Raw genomic sequence first — 16,035 nt, forward strand, 5'->3', positions numbered from 1 at the left:
TGGTTTGATAGAAACAGCTACAATTAGAAATGGAAATAAGCTTGCATTTTAAAAGTTGTTCTGATCTCCTGCTCATAGTGTAGATAATATACATAGTCATCAGGAAATTTCTATAGGGCAAAATGATTTAAACAATATTTATTATGGTAGGTCTAATTGGTTTACTATTTCATACTAAGGAAGTGAGTCTTAGGTATAACATGAATCTTAAAAAAGGTCTTATTAATAAAAACAAACCTGGAGCCAGGTATTGGGGTAAATGCTGAAAGATCAGAGAAGAACATGCCACAGCTAACCTCACCTGGCCAGCTTTTCAGCTGATCCTGTTTCCTCAAACTGGAAGCCTCTGTTTCCTTATACAAATGGATTTCAGCTGAACTGCTACTCAAAAGCGTAAAAGCTTAACCAGGCCAAAATCTTCTAGTTTCTGGTCTTCACACCTTATATACCTTTCTGCTTCCTGCCATCACTTCCTGGGATTAAAGGCATGTGTCACCATGCCTGGCTGTTTCCAGTATGGCTTTGAACTCACAGAGATCCAGACGGATCTCTGCCTTTGGAATGCTAGGATTAAAGGCGTGTGTGCCACCATTTTCTGGCCTCTATATCTAGTGGCTGTTCTGTTCTCTGACTCCAGATAAGTTTATTAGGGTGTACAATATTTTGGGGAATATAATATCACCACATTTAGGTCCTGAGGGGGCATAAATGAACATACATTTGGAATTAATTGAGTTTATTTGACTTTGGGATGAGTGAATTCTCTGGCCTTCTGACTTTTTTTTTTTTTTTTTTTTTTAAGTTGTGGTACAGGAGCTTGAACCAAGAATTTTGTTTCCTTCTGGTTCTAAAATCTTCGATGTCATAGTTGAGTGCAGACCTTGAGCCTGACACTGGTCAGGTCCAGTGACTGACAGATTGGCACTTGGTGGCACATGGGACAGCCCAGGAGCAGGAGGACAGTATATGAAGATGGGAAATTAGATGAGAAGTGATACCATGGTTTTTCTCAACAGTGTTCTAGGTCTCGCTCGCTGTGTCCTGGAGTGGAACTGTTAACTTACTCTCCATGGATGTTTTAAATTATTATTACTACTATTGTCTGGATATGTGCGTGATACGTTCTGTGAGTGTGTGTGTGCCACAGTGTGTATGAGGGGGTCAGAGGCCAACTCTGTGGTTCTCTCTTTCCATCTTTACGTGTCTTCTGGGGATTGAATTTAGGTGTTCAGGCTAGAGTAATAACAAGTGCCTTTACCCCAGAGCCAAGATCTTGCTGGTCCCCATTGGATGTTTTAAGCAACATTCCATTCAGCTAAAATTTGAATTGGCATGCTAGACAATTCAGGTATAAAGACTTTACTTGGTAAACTACCTCAACTTGGCTTTGTGTTTATGTGTCTTGCTTAAGTTAGACCCACACTTTGGATATGGTTTCTTACACTTGATTTGACCTTTCGAACCCTGTGAACAAAGGAGCCCAACAAATATTCTGGGTACTTTATAGCCGTCTAAATTTTAAGAGCTCTTTCATCCTTTTCCTTCTCATGTGGAATTCCTATTAATGTCACAGAGATTTACTGTGATTGAAAGAAGAGAGTCTGTGTCCTTGGAAAGTTGGTGAGCAATGCTTAGGCATAAAAATGGTACTGCATGTTTATGAACATCATATAGAAGTTTAAATTGTTTGAAGACAGACAAATAAGATGTTGAGGATATATCTAGTTAAGTGACTGAACAGAATTGGAAGGGCAAGTAAATTAATTATCTGGGTAGCTGCTTCATTGTTCACTGTAAGGCCGAGACTCACTCCTCAGGCTGAGGAAGGGAATCACCTTTCTTTTGCTCAAAAGGATCTGTATGGGGTTGGAGAGATGGCTCAGTGGTTAAGAGCCCTGGCTGCTCTTCCTGAGGATCTGGGCTTGACTCCTCGCACCCACATGCCAGCTCACAACCACCTATAACTCCAGTCCCGAGAGAACTAACACCTTCCCCTTGCCTTCCTGGGCACCAGATGTGCTTGTGGTGCACATATATCCACCAGATGTGCTTGTGGCACACATATATCCACGTAGGCAAAACACCCATACACATAGAAAAAAAGGTCCGTGTATTTGCGTTACTGTGCCATTGACTCCAATGATAAAACTGCTTTTTTTTCTGGGTAATTTTGTTCTTTGCTGCTTTGCTGTTTATCCACTTCTCTCTTCAGCAGTTAGAGTAATGGGGAAAAAGCAACCTAAATCAATCAGGTGCTTTATCTACATTATATAGCTAGTATTCAAGGGAGAAGGGGGTATCAGCTGGACAGAGATGAACATTCATTGCATAATTTAGCCTAAGTGGAGGCTCTTTTTTAATCTCAAAGCAAGTAAGAAATGAATATCCCTACTCCATTCATCAAAGGTATGCAGACAGGGCTTAAGTAAACCTGTGTTTTGGAGGGTGTGGTTGGTGTTTTTTTTTTTTGTTTGTTTGTTTGTTTTTCAAGACAGGGTTTCTCTGTGTAGCTTTGGTGCCTGTCCTGGAACTCACTCTGTAGCCCAGGCTGGCCTTGAATTTACAGAGATCCACCTGCCTCTGCTTCCCGAGTGCTGGGATTAAAGGCGTGCACCACCACTGCCCAGCTTGGTGATCATTTTTTAAAAATTATTTTAAAGTGTGTGTGTGTTTGTACTTGAATGTCAGTGCCAGTGGAGGTCAGAGGATTTGAAACTCCTGAACTGGAGTGGCAGGCAGTTGTGAGCTGCTTGATGTGCATGCTGGAAACTGACCTTGGGTCCTCTGCAAGAGCAATTTGTGCTCTTAGTTGCTGAGTCATCTCACCAGCCCTATTTTTTTTTTCTTTTTTGGAGACAGAGTCTTGCTGTATAGCACAGAGTGGTCTCAAACTCATGATCCTCTCGCCTCAGCTTCCAGTGCTGAGATTACAGGCGGGAGTCAGCATGTTCACCATGGAGGTGGATCCCGATGAACCCCAGACAGATATGGTCAGTGCAGTTGCTCAGGTCTATATATGAATGAGTTTGAGTTAATGAGCTGTGACAGGATGCCTGCTGGGAGCTTTCTGGGAAAGGCTTTTCTCTCTTCTAAGTAGTCACTAGATTACAGTAAGGGCTTCTCTTCATCTTTGTGTTATGTACCTGGATGTACAACCCAATCTTCAGACCCGAGAGCTCTCATGCTAGCCATTTTGAGATGGTGCCCACCTCAGAGGGCAAAACAAAGTGGACCATTGAGAAGATCCAGCAACAACATCTGGAGTCCACTGCCTGCCTCCCCATGGTCTGAAACAATATATTTCCTAATTGATTAACTCAACGTAAGTGGAATTTTTCTGATAGCTATAGTAAAAAAGCATTCTGATAGTAATTAAAAATTTCATCCCAAAAGTGTTCACTTAAAAAAATCCATTTCATTAAATGGCAACTGTATCCGCCCATCTTAGAACCCATTATTTTACTTTCCATTACTTACTTTACCCAAATCTATGAGGAAGACCTGTAAATTGGAAGAGATGACTGAGAGAGACCTATCCTATCACTGTAAGGTTTTCTGGTCAGTTGGGAGAATGATGTTGTTACTAGGAAGGAAGTCAGAATGAGGCTTTAACTCAGAGTGCCAAGAAGGTACATTTTGTAAAATTATAAGTCACTCTTCTATATCTTTATTAATTTTTCATTACATTTTATTTATTGTGTGTGTATGTGTATGTGTGCAAACATGAGTGTGTGTGTGTACATGCAATATGCAGGAGTTGGTTCCCTCCTTTTACCATGTGGGTCCCTGGGATAAACTCATGTTGTCAGCCCTGGTGGCTAGCATCTTTACCCAGTGAGTCATCTTGCTGGCCCTTCGTTAAGTTTTGACTTAGAAGTTCAAACAAACAGAACACCAACAAAGACGTTAGGGGGAAAAAAGCCAAAGTCTGAGGAGGGATGAAGAGGAGAAAAGTAATATGAAGAAAATTGTCTTTGTTACCGTTTGCTTGCTGTGAAGAGACACTATGACCAAGGCAACTCTTCTGAGAGAAAACATTCAACTGGGGTTTGGCTTATAATTTCAGAGGCTTGGTTCATTATCACCATTGTAGAAAGCATGGTGGCAGGCAGACAGGGTGCTGGAGGAGTGAGTGAGGGCTACATCTTGATCCACAAGCAGAGGGAAGGAGGGAAGGGAGGTGAGGGAGGAAGGGAGAGAGGGGGGGAGCAGTGAGCCTGAGCCTAGCATGAGCTTTTGAAACCTCAGAGCCCACCCCCAGTGACATACAACAGGGCCATACCTACTCCAACAAGGCCTCTCTCCTAATCCCTTCAAGCAGATCCACTCCCTGGTAACTAAGCACTCAAATATATAAGCCTGTAGTGGCCATTCTTATGCAAACCACCACATTTTGATATTCTTAAAAGAGATTAAAAAATTTTAGTCTGGCAGCATTGGCGCATGCCTTTAATCCCAACACTCAGGAGGCAGAGGCAGACAGATCTTTGTGAGTTTGAGGCCAGCCTGGTCTACAGAGCGAGTTCCTGGGCAGCCAGGGATTATGTGTATGTTCATGTATCTGTATGTGCACAGAAGGGCAGGTGTTTGAGGAGGCCAGAGGCATGTTGGGGTTTCAGGTGGTAGTGAGCCACCTGATTTGGGTGCTCTTACCTGCGAAACATCTCTCCAGCCCCACTTTTAATTTTTTTCATGTGTTTTGTATATATATGTAAATAAAATCAATAACCATAAACTCAGAGTGGAACTTCTTCCACATATAGCACATAATTTAGATGTTTTCTAATAGATTCCTCCATTTTAAATTCTATAGGTGATTGATATGTTATACGCATCAGAGGGAAAAGCCAACAAATCCAGTGATTTTTAGAGAAATTTCAGCCCCAGTTGTTGTTAAAGGTTGTAAGTTATAAGTAACTTTTACTTCAGTTATTTATCTATACATATTTATCGGATGTGCGTTATGTGTCAAGTACCGTGCTGAGGTTATAGGCACACTATAACTAAGATTCAATGTCTGATTGCCAGGCTTGGGGGTATGTGAGTATAGTTGCAGCAATTTGGGGGGCTGAGGTGAGGTGATTAATTGGGTCTATGCATCAATCTTATTATTGACAACATAGCAAGGACCACCCCTCCAAAAAAATAATAAAAAAGGAAAAAGAGGGGAAAAAAGAAAAAAATTGAACTTTGTTTACAAGCATAGACACAAATAACTATAATGAAGGGTGTTACAGTTGTGTAACTGTGACAAGCGTCAGTATACGTTTTCACTGCCATGTGTAGGTAGGCTGTAGAAACATGTTCATTTACTTTGTATAGATATCATCTCTTGTTATTCTCTTAGGGAGTCATTGTGTTTATTCACAACACATTTTAGCTATGCAGGATGTGAAAACTGTGATGTGAGAAAGACTGGTTTGGGAGACATGTAAATATGATCACTCCCTTTATTACATCAAATAAAAGCAACATTCTTTCACCCTTTGAGAATTATGGTTGGAACTAGATTAAGACCATGTGAGGCTTTAATCTATACCAAGTGCAAAAGTAACACTGCATTGTAACCAAGATGCACTATGTATTTGTAGAAAAATCTGTAGATTTTGTAGTCAGGAAAGGTCTTAATTGCACATATGTAGGCTACATTAAGTTGATTGACTAGGTGAACCAGGACAGGAAACTAGGAGTGGAGAAGGAGCATTCAAAAGATGAAGAACTCCTATCAGCTGGACATGGCTTTAGGTGGAGTTAAAACATTTTGTATTTCTTAGCTGGGCACAGTGGCATATGCCTTTAGTCCCAATACTCAGGAGAAAAAGGGAGGTGGATCGCTGTGAGATCGAGGCCAGCTTGTTTTACGTAATGAGTTCCACATCAGCTAGGACTCATAGTGAGACTGTCTTGAAGTTTTAATCATTTGTGTGTGTGTGTGGGGTGTGTGTATGTGTGTGCGCGCGCGCGCGCGCACGCGCGCACGCGCGCACGCGCGCACGCGTGTGTTTGTATGGTATGTAAGCACATGTGTGGAGGTCAGAACAGCTTTTTGAGTAAGTTATCTCCTTCCACGTTTAGATAGTGGATTGAACTCAGGTCAGCACTTGGTAGCAAGTACCTTTACCCGCTGAGCCAACTCACCAAACCCTCAGATTCTTTTTATGAAATAAGGTCTTCCTATAAAGACCAGGATGGGCTTTCGTGTGGTCCTTCCAATTCAGTCTTCTCAGTGCTTGGATTGTGTGGATATGCCTGATGAGGCTTTAATCTGGATGGCTCTGTGGATACCTAAAATATATTCCTGCCCTGTCGTCTTTTAATAATGAACAATGATGTGGAAGTGTAAGTCAAATAAACCCTTTTCCCCCCAGCTTGCTTTTGGTCATGGTGTTTCATGACAGCAATAGCAACCCTAAGACAAAAGGGTTGTGTCCTTGGAGTTGGAGTTATGGATGGTTGTGAGCCACCATGTGGGTGCTAGAATTGAACCCTGGTCCTCTGGAAGAGGAATAAGTGCTCTTAACCACTGAGCTATCTCTCCAGCCCTGAATTATTTTCTTGGAGCTGCAGCTGGCCTCTCAACCTTGATAGTTTTATGAGACACAAATAAAAATAAAGCAGAAAACTATCAGAGCAACGACAGCAAGCTTCCTTGTTGGTGTCACCAGCTAACATCAAGCTATTAAAGTATTCTTTGCAGCAGCAATAATTATACTTATTTATCAGTTCTGAGTGACTGGGAAAATACAGTTTATTCCATGTTATAACCTGTTTAGTTTGATTTGTGACACCTTGAGAAGCTGTAAGGATAGTTGTTTTCTGTGTTCTCTCACTGGATGTAAAAGGAAAAAAAATTCAATTTCAATTATAACTTGAAAATTTAAAGCGCGAGGAGCAGGAAGATAGCTCACAGCACCCAGGCCTGGTCTGCGTGGTGTCCTGGGAATAACCTGGAGAAACATGCACAGAAGCTATTAGAAGAGGTGGGTAGCAGCTCAACATTGCTAGAATTGATAGCCATATAAAGCAGAACTTTACAAGCAGGAGAGAAAATTCAGTTTTTCCCAGAGAAATGGTCTCAGTTGGGGGTGTTGTTGGGCTACCAGAGAAGGAGCCAACCCCAGACACCAACAGGGAGCCACAAGTAAAGATGGACAAGCTCATGGACTGCAGTGATGTCTCAGCATTTAAGAGCATGGACTGCTTGCTCTGCCATGGGATCCAAGTTCAGCTCCCAGTACCCTCACTGGGTGACTTAAATCACCTGTAACTACAGCTCCAGGTTTTTGTTTTTGTGTGTTATGAGTATTTTGACTTACATGTGTTTTGGTGGACCATATGCATGTCTGACACCCACTGAGGCCAGAAGAGTTGAGTCCCCTGAGATTGGAGGAATTAACAGACAATTTTGAGCTGCCATGTGGGTGCTGGGAATTTGAACCTGGGTCCTCTGCAAGAGCAACAAGTGCTCTTAGCCATTGAGCCAACTCTCCAGCCTCAAGCTTTTATTTTTAATCTCGTGTGTGTGAGTACGAGTGCAGGTGCTTGGGAAGGCCGGAAGCGTGGACCCTCACTGGCACTGAAGCTGCAGCTGGTTGTGAGCCGCCCGATGGGGATGCTGGGAATTGAACTCAGGCCTTCTTAACCACCGAGCCATTTCTCCAACTCCTAAATATGTTTGTACTGATAGCATGGTTAGACACTTAAGGTCGGAGACCATGTCATTCCGATTCTGGTAGCATGGACAAGCCCTGCAGGCCTGGAACACACTACATTAACACTTACACTGAATGCGTTCCCGATAGTGCACCATATTGTTAGGTGTCGAGACTCAGTGCTTAGGGATCCTTCACAGGCCTGAGCCCCTTTCCTCTCCCTCGCTAAACGGTTGGATTTCATTCCTAAAGCTAGCCCCCAGGCTCTATTCCCTTATTTGGCCACTTCCTCATGCCAGACTAAAACTCCGAGGTCCAGCAATCAACATTCATCATTCGGCTACACTAACTCACATGTCCAGTTAGTACTTATCAACTCATCCTAGCACAGATGTCCACTTTATAAACCACTCCTGCAGAAACATCTGTTACTGTCCGTCCGATCCGGAGGACACTGAGCGCCCCCTCGTCACTCCAGGTAATAAATCTTTGTGCTGAGGATTTGGTGTCTGGATATGTCCTGTGCTGCCTCCGAGGGCCCTTCACCTGCAGCCATCAGTATGATCGAAACTTCTTTTTGTTAAAAAACAACAAAACAACGCTGTCTTTGTCTCTTTCTTCCCTTCTTTTCGCCACCCCCACCCCCACCCACAGACCCCTCAGTTTCTTAGCAGGTGACTCTACCTGTAGAGCCATCTTGTCCCTACATTTCCTTTCTATTTAATATTACACACACACACACACACACATACACACACACACACACACACACACACACACACACACGGAAAACACATTCATGCAATTCAAACACCCCAAACCATGAGGTATTAAATGGAAAGGCTCACCCTCTTCCCACTCTCAGGCTTTTCGTTGTTCCCAATAAGTGCTTCCCCCCACTCCTGCTTTTTTTGTTTGTTTGTTTGTTTGTTTGTTTTGAGACAGGGTTTCTCTGTGCAGCCCTGGCTGTCCTGGAACTCGCTCTGTAGACCAGGATGGCTTCAAACTCACAGAGATCCGCCTGCCTCTGCCTCCCCAGTGCTGGGATTAAAGTTGTTTTTTTGTTTTTGTTTCCTAATCGTTCCAAAGACTGTTTAAAATGGATATAAGCAGGGCATGGTGGCACACACCTTTAATTCCAGCACTTTGGATGCAGAGGCACGTGGATCTCTGTGAGTTCCAGGCCAGTCAAGGCTCCATAGGGAGACACTGTCTCAACACCTCCCCCCACCTCCCACCCTCGCCCCCTCCCCCCAAAAAAGATACAAAAGGCAATGGGCATTTAAATAAAAGCATAGACCATCCTATGAATATTTTCCTAGGCGCTTGTATATATTTAAAAAAAAAAAAAAGTTCAATACAGCTTGTCCCAAGCCCTTAGGGATGCCCACTATCCTCAATGTGGCTTGAAACCCGGAAGCGCCTTTGGGTAGGAAAAGATGAACCGGAAGTGCTGCGTGCTGACTGGGAGCCCACGTTCTCCGCTGAGGTAACTGGACCACGTGGTTGCCGTGGGCCGTTGAGGAAGCGACTCTAACATTTATTTTCTTCACCCAGGGTTCTTAGAGAGGCTGCCCTGGGCCTCGGGTGTCCGCCACATCCTCGCGCTGACTCCCCGGTCCGTCGTCACCCTGGAGTCCTGTCAGGTGTGTCCAGAATCTTCCCCCACCGCAGGTCTGCTGCAGGTCGGCCATGACGCCGGGGTTTCACAACAGGAAACGTGCTGTGCGTTTTAGGGTGTTTGCTTTTGTTTTGAACCCATTTTTTTTTGTTATGATGTCAACGTTATAATGCTGGGCGTTCTTGTGAAAAGTTTTAAAGACGTGTCGTCGTCGTCGGCTGCGCAAAGTCTTGTCACATTTTAATAACTCAGTGAATTGGTGGCTATCACTTTCCGGAATAGTTCAAGCGTAGGGCAAAAATTCTAACGCTTTAAATCGTGGAAGGGTGTAAATGTCCAAGGAAAAGTTTAGACTTTTTTTTTCTTTATTCTTCTGGTAATTTTCTTCTGTTAAATTTTTAGTCAGGCTCTTGATTTGTAGTGCAGGCTGACATCCAACTCTTTATCCTCCTGCCTTAGCCCCAGAACGCAGGGATTTGACAATATTATTTATTCTTTAGGTGTGCTTTTTACAGACAGATTTAAATGGAAAATTTCTGGAAATAAAATTACCGTCGTCTTAATCCCTATGATGCTGAATTGAGTTATGGGTTTAAATTATTCATACATTATCTTGCTCTTCTACCTCACGTTGAATTTTAGAAAAAAGTGAGTGTGAACTGTCAAAGAATTTATGGGAACCTGTCTAATTGCTGCTTTTCATGTAGACCGTGTGGAATCCATTGAGAATCATCCATTTAGACGAGGAATTGGACTTGGCTGATATTTATTTTCTCTTTTGCCTTGGTTGTGACAAATGTCTATGGCTATCTTTGTACCTTAAAAAGCAAACCACAACTACAACAACAACAAGAAATCATGAGCCTCAAAATCAGCAAACACTGTGGGGTAGAACATACTCTCTAATCCTTTACAGTTCTTCAGCCAGTTTGTGTATTGACAGCAACAGTCGTTAGTTAATGGGTTGGCCTAAGGTGTTAATGGGTTATGGAAAGAACAGATTTGTACTTGGATGACTTAGGAAGTGTGTTTGTGTGACTTGAGAACGAATGCTTAATTACTGTGTGGGCTTCTAAATCATAGTGCCCACTAGGCGGCAGCATGGTGTTTTCACTTTCTCCAGCTCCGCCTGTCCTGAGCAGACCGATGCTGTGATGTTAATCTGATGCTGTGATGTTAATCTGACAGTCATGAATATCATATGCTGAATGCTTCTACCGTGCCATGACCCGACCAAATGATTTATGTGCATATCTCAACTGTAAGGAATTCTAGGCACTAGAACGTTGCTGTTCGTTTTTATTTTAATTCTACCACATCCAAAATACACTAACAATATGCTTTTCTATTTTATTTTTGTATAGGCAAGTACTCCATTAAAAGAGGTTCTGGTCGAGGCCTATTACATTGATTTATTTTTATTTATTTTTGACATTTATTTATTTTTATTTTGTGCGTGGGTGTTTTGCCTGCGTGTATGTCTGTGTACCATGTTCATGCAGTACTCGCAGAAGCCAGATGAGGGTGTCAATGCCCCTTGGAACTGGAATTACAGACTTGGTAAACTACTTGTGTGAGAGCTGGGAATTGAACCCAGGTCCTCTGGAAGAGCAAGTGCTTGTAACCACTGAACCATCTATCTGTAGTTTTACTGCACTGTAGGGCTCTATTTTTGTGTGAAGAATTTACTAATGGAACACACATTGGGAAATGTACAAAGGACTATAGTTGAAGGAAGTGAATGATGTTATGATTGGTATCTTTTTTGACAAATTATTTTGTTAGCTGTGATAACAGATAAATGAGAACTATGCTATTTATTGGGAAGTTAATTTATATAACCATCTTAGGCCAATAGTGACATGAAGCAATTGAACAGTTTATAGACTAGAATTCCCACAATATCTTCTTAGGAACTTGATAGTACCTTTAGTAGTTTTGCTCACGTTATCATGGTTCATATTCTTATATGGAGAAAGCTTTCAGTTCCTTCTTATCTTTACACATTTCAGACTTTATGTTTAGTTTATTTTAAAATTTCTGTCAGTTTTTCCATCCCTCATAAAACTTACTGACAAGTAATTTTTCAAGAATCCCAAAATGCCCTTTTATAATTTTTGTAGCACAGTAATTTAAATATTTATCAAAACCCCACTGTTTTCACGATTTGTATTCCACTTAGAACTTAATCAACCTTTTACAAATAGCTAATCAAAAATAACATTGTGATAAAGTTATAAATTAATAAAAAACAGAAGAGATAAAAAATTATGCTCATCGATGTTTTGCCTGTATATATGTTGTGTAAAGATATCAGAAGCCCAGGTACTGGAGTTACAGACAGGTGTGAGCTGCCATGTGGGTGCTGGGAATTGAACCCAGGTCCTCTGGAAGAGCAGCTAGTGGTCTTAACCACTGAGCCATCTCTCTAGCCCTCAAAACAGAATTATATAGAATAGGCCCTAAGAAAATGGATATATATGTAAGATGCTAATAGTATAATTTGAACTATTAATATTGTTCAGAAAACAAGAAGTTGGTGTGTGATACATTCATTAGAAAAGCGTCACATAGGAGGGCTGGAGGGGCAGTTCAATTGTTAAGAGTACTTGCTACTCTTTCAGAGGACCAGGGTTTGGTTCCTAGTACCCATGTCAGGAGACACAAAATTTCCTATAACTCTAGCTCCAGAGGGTCCAGTGACTCTTCTGACGTCTAAAGGTACCCACACCATCATGACATCTATCTATCTATCTATCTATCTATCTATCTATCTATCTATCTATCTATAATTAGAAATGAAGATAAATCTTTATAAATAAAAATGTAAAATTTTTATTTATTTTTGTTTTTTGAGACAACCTTGTTTATTTTCTTATTTAAAATATTTCTTTAATTTATGCCTTTACTTATTCTCTTTTCTAGAATAACCTTGCCTAATTTTTCATTTTACTAATGTTATAACTTTTAAGATTTTAAGCTTCAGCGTAGAAGTCACTTCCTTCTGTATATCTCATCTTCCCAAGATATCCTTGATTTTCCTCCAATGCTGGACTTGATGCTCCTTCCTTGGGCTACTGTAATATTCTCTGCAGATCTTTGCCAACACACACACACACACACACACACACACACACACACACACACACACACACGATCAAATTGTTACAATGATTTTATATGTATCTATATTTCTTAGAATCCGCGGAAAAAGTCTGCATGCCTGTCTGCTTTCTTCTTTTTTTATTTTATAAAATTTAATTAAAAACTTGTGACACGTTTCAAGATCAAAACCATGAACAAGACACTGCTAGAAGGCAGACTTCTACATTTGTTTCTTCTTTTCCCCACAGACAACCATATTTTCAAAAATTGGATTATACTGTCATCTTTAATTCTAAAAAGTTAGTATTGGTATTTGCCTCTGCTTCCTCCATTCTTTTTTTTTTTCAAATTTTTTTCTTTATTAAGAAATTTTCTACTCACTTCACATACCATCCACAGATCTGCTTTCTTACTTTAGACTTTTTTTTTTTTTTTTATTCTTCAGCTGAGACAGCGAGAAAAGATGGCTTATTGTACACAAGTTACACTTGGCCACAAGTGAGAACAGAAGGAGTCCAGAATGCCATAGGTCTAGAGCCTAGGGCCAGTGGGAATGCTTTGGTTGTAATGAAAGCAAAGTCTCTCAGGTGGTCTCTGCGAGCCGATGGCGATGTTCCAGGTCCATCAGACTTCTGCGATAGTAGCACACAGTCCAGCGACTTGTACCGAAGCCCCGGCCTTCAGCATCCCTTGCTTCTGCTCCATTAGCCTCAGGGTGCACAAGCCTAGTTTATTGGACCTCTGCCTCGTCTTTCCTCTCTTGGCTTCAGCCTGCACATTCGTTTCTTCCTCCACTTAGCACTCCTGGTGCAGGAGTTCCTAGGAAGATGGCACTAAGGCCGAGAACAAATTTTTTGAGACAGGGTTTCTCTGTGTAACAGCCCTGGCTGTCCTTGAACTCAGTTTGTAGACCAGGCTGGCCTCGAACTCACAGAGATCTGCCTGCCTCTGCCTCCTGAGGGTTGAGATTAAAGGTATGTGCCACCACTGCCCGGCTAAGACCAAATTTTGCTATTTAGTTCAGGCAGGCCTGAATTAAGTATCCTTGTAGATCAAGCCTTGAACTCAGGATCCCCCTGCCTCAGTCTCCTGAGTGGCAGGTTCTGGGAAGACAGACTTCTTAGATTCAACTTCTATTTTTTTAATCTGTTTTTATTTTTAGTATTTTATTTTATGTGTAAGGTTGTTTGCCTGTATGTATGTGTTCCATGTGCATGCCTGGTGTCCTCAGAGGCCAGAAGAAGGTGTTGGGTTCCCTGGAACTGGAGGTGCTGGTGGTTGTGATCTGCCGCGCTGGTGCTGGGAACTGAACCTGGTTCTTCTGGAAGAGCAGCTCTGAGCGCTGGTCCCTGAATGACTTATTTTTATTTCCATTATTTGCTTATACTATTACTTTAGGCTTTAAGGTGCTTCTTAGTTCATACTTTGATATTTTAAGATCAGGTTTATACTTTCCCCTCCTTTATTGTCATGGCTGGCCTCTAGCTCGAAGTCTTCCAGCTCCCCAGGAAGCTGTGACTGGAGATGTACAGCTCTGAGTCTGACTAGGTTTATCCTGAATTTTGTAATTGATTCCTTTTTGGAATTTCACTGTCATCCACCTATTCTCTAAGGCAGGGAAAGTAGGCCCCCCTTTGCCCACAAGCTCAGCATACACTGGAAGTCCTCTGGACATTTGCTAGATCTTACTTCTTTGGTTATTCTTATTTTTTTTTTTTATTGTGTGGGGTTTACCGGTTTCTTTCTACAAAATGGAAATAGTTGGGTTGTTTCCTCCTCCATCTTCTCTTGATCACTCATGACCTTAAACCTCCTCCTTGTATCTCACCCATGTCTAATTTTGTAAAAATAATTATCAAAGACCTTGACTTTTCCAAATAAATTTTTGTTAGTTAACAATACGTTTCTATTCTCCAAACAAATTTGGTTTCATCCTACTTAATGTCTGTATCAAAATCTTTCTCTAAGAACTATTTCTTGAAATCCTCAGTAGTCTAAACTCTCTTTTTCCATAGGTTAACAAAACCAGAATTTTATTTCTCGAGTGACAGTTACCATCTAATCTAACTTGCTGTTATATTTGTAACTAGTTTTTACAGCAAGACACACAAACTTCTATTCACCGACACACAAACTTAAACTTAGTAGGCTATCTTTATAGCTGAGGTGGCTGATGTGGGGCCTGGGACTTTGGATGCTTAGAGTACCCTTTTGTTTACTTGTCTACCTACTCTATTTTTGTTTGGTGATATAGATATATAGGATATAGAGATGATAAGATAAAAGGGTAGATTAATGAACCTACTATTAAAGAACAACTTGTTTAAAATGTTTTACATTAGTATAGATTTTAATTTATGTTTAAAATGTTTTACATTGGTATAAATTTTAGTTTATTGATACAAACTTGAAGTTAATTTTGTTATGCTGTATATATATATATATATATATATATATATATTTCTATTCTTGTTTGAGGTATTATGTTTATGTAACTCATTTAAAATTGTAATGGATAATTAAAAAATAGATTAATAATTAGTCATCTATGATAATCATATTTGTAGCCATGTTAGTTAAGTCTTCTAGGTATACATAGATATATTTCAGATAGATAGGTAATCTTCAAACACCTCATAGACCTAGAGAATATGACATTTAAATAACTTAGAATTCTGTTGACGTGATACACAATTGCTCCTGGCTGCACCAATTTGATCCGGAGAGAATGTTGGGCTTCTAAGACATTTCCATTTGGAAGTTTGTCTTCTTCCTGCTTCTGAAAATGGTCTGTCAGATACTCTAGGCCTGTAGCCAATTTGAATGCACCAACAATGCTGAGAAACATTAGGTGACTGTCCAGGCTGCCAGCTGTCTTGGTCTACTCTTGCAAGATTCCCGAAAGTTGCTTGCATCCATCTACCATTTCTCAGGTCCCATATGTTCCTTCTCACGTCTTTGATGTGATTAAAGACTAGATAGTTGTAATTTCCTCAGTTATGATAAAAGATAAGTTAGCTATAAAACCTTAAGCTCACAAATATAGATAGGGCATCTTCTTTAATATTATAACTGCAATTCTTGCTTGATAATTGTTTTGTTATATGTAATTTTACCATGTTAAAGTTAAAACCTTCCTTTTAAAAAAAAAGAAGAAAAGGGGAAGTGCTGTGGATATCGCTCTATATAAATAAAACACTGATGGCCAGTGACCAGACAGGAAGTATAGGCAGGACAAGGAGAGAGGAGGATTGGGGAAACAGGAAGGAGGGAGAGACACTGCCGCCACCGCCAGGACAAGCAACATGTAAAGACGCCGGTAAGCCACCAGCCACGTGGCAAGGTATAGATTTATAGAAATGGGTTAATTTAAGATAAAAGAACAGTTAGCAAGAAGCCTGCCACAGCCATATAGTTTATAAGTAATATAAGCGTCTGAGTGATCATTTTATATGTGGATTGTGGGACTGCGGGGCTTGGTGGAACCTGGAGAGAAGCCCTCCAGCAACAGTTTGGTTGTTTTTTTTTTAAAGACAGGATCTTTCTACAGAGCCCTGGCTGTCCCAGAACTCTTAAACTCACAGAGATCTGTTTCTGCCTCCCAAGTGCTAGGATTACAGGCTTATCTCACCAAGCCTACCTCACTCTGTCTTTTAC

The 16,035-nt window shown here is 41.0% G+C and overlaps 1 protein-coding gene across 1 annotated transcript in view; it reads left to right on the forward strand.

Moving 5' to 3' along the window:
* The first annotated feature begins 9,156 nt into the window (after window positions 1-9,156).
* Window positions 9,157-16,035, forward strand: part of Ccdc73 (coiled-coil domain containing 73) — a 124,673-nt gene continuing 117,794 nt past the window's right edge. Inside the window, exon 1 of the mRNA XM_042275845.2 lies at window positions 9,157-9,298. The gene's annotated coding sequence lies outside the window, so the exon portion shown is untranslated. The remainder of the gene's footprint in view (window positions 9,299-16,035) is intronic.

Source organism: Peromyscus maniculatus, chromosome 4 (genome assembly GCF_049852395.1).
Source record: "Peromyscus maniculatus bairdii isolate BWxNUB_F1_BW_parent chromosome 4, HU_Pman_BW_mat_3.1, whole genome shotgun sequence".
Taxonomy (NCBI): Eukaryota; Metazoa; Chordata; class Mammalia; order Rodentia; family Cricetidae; genus Peromyscus; species Peromyscus maniculatus.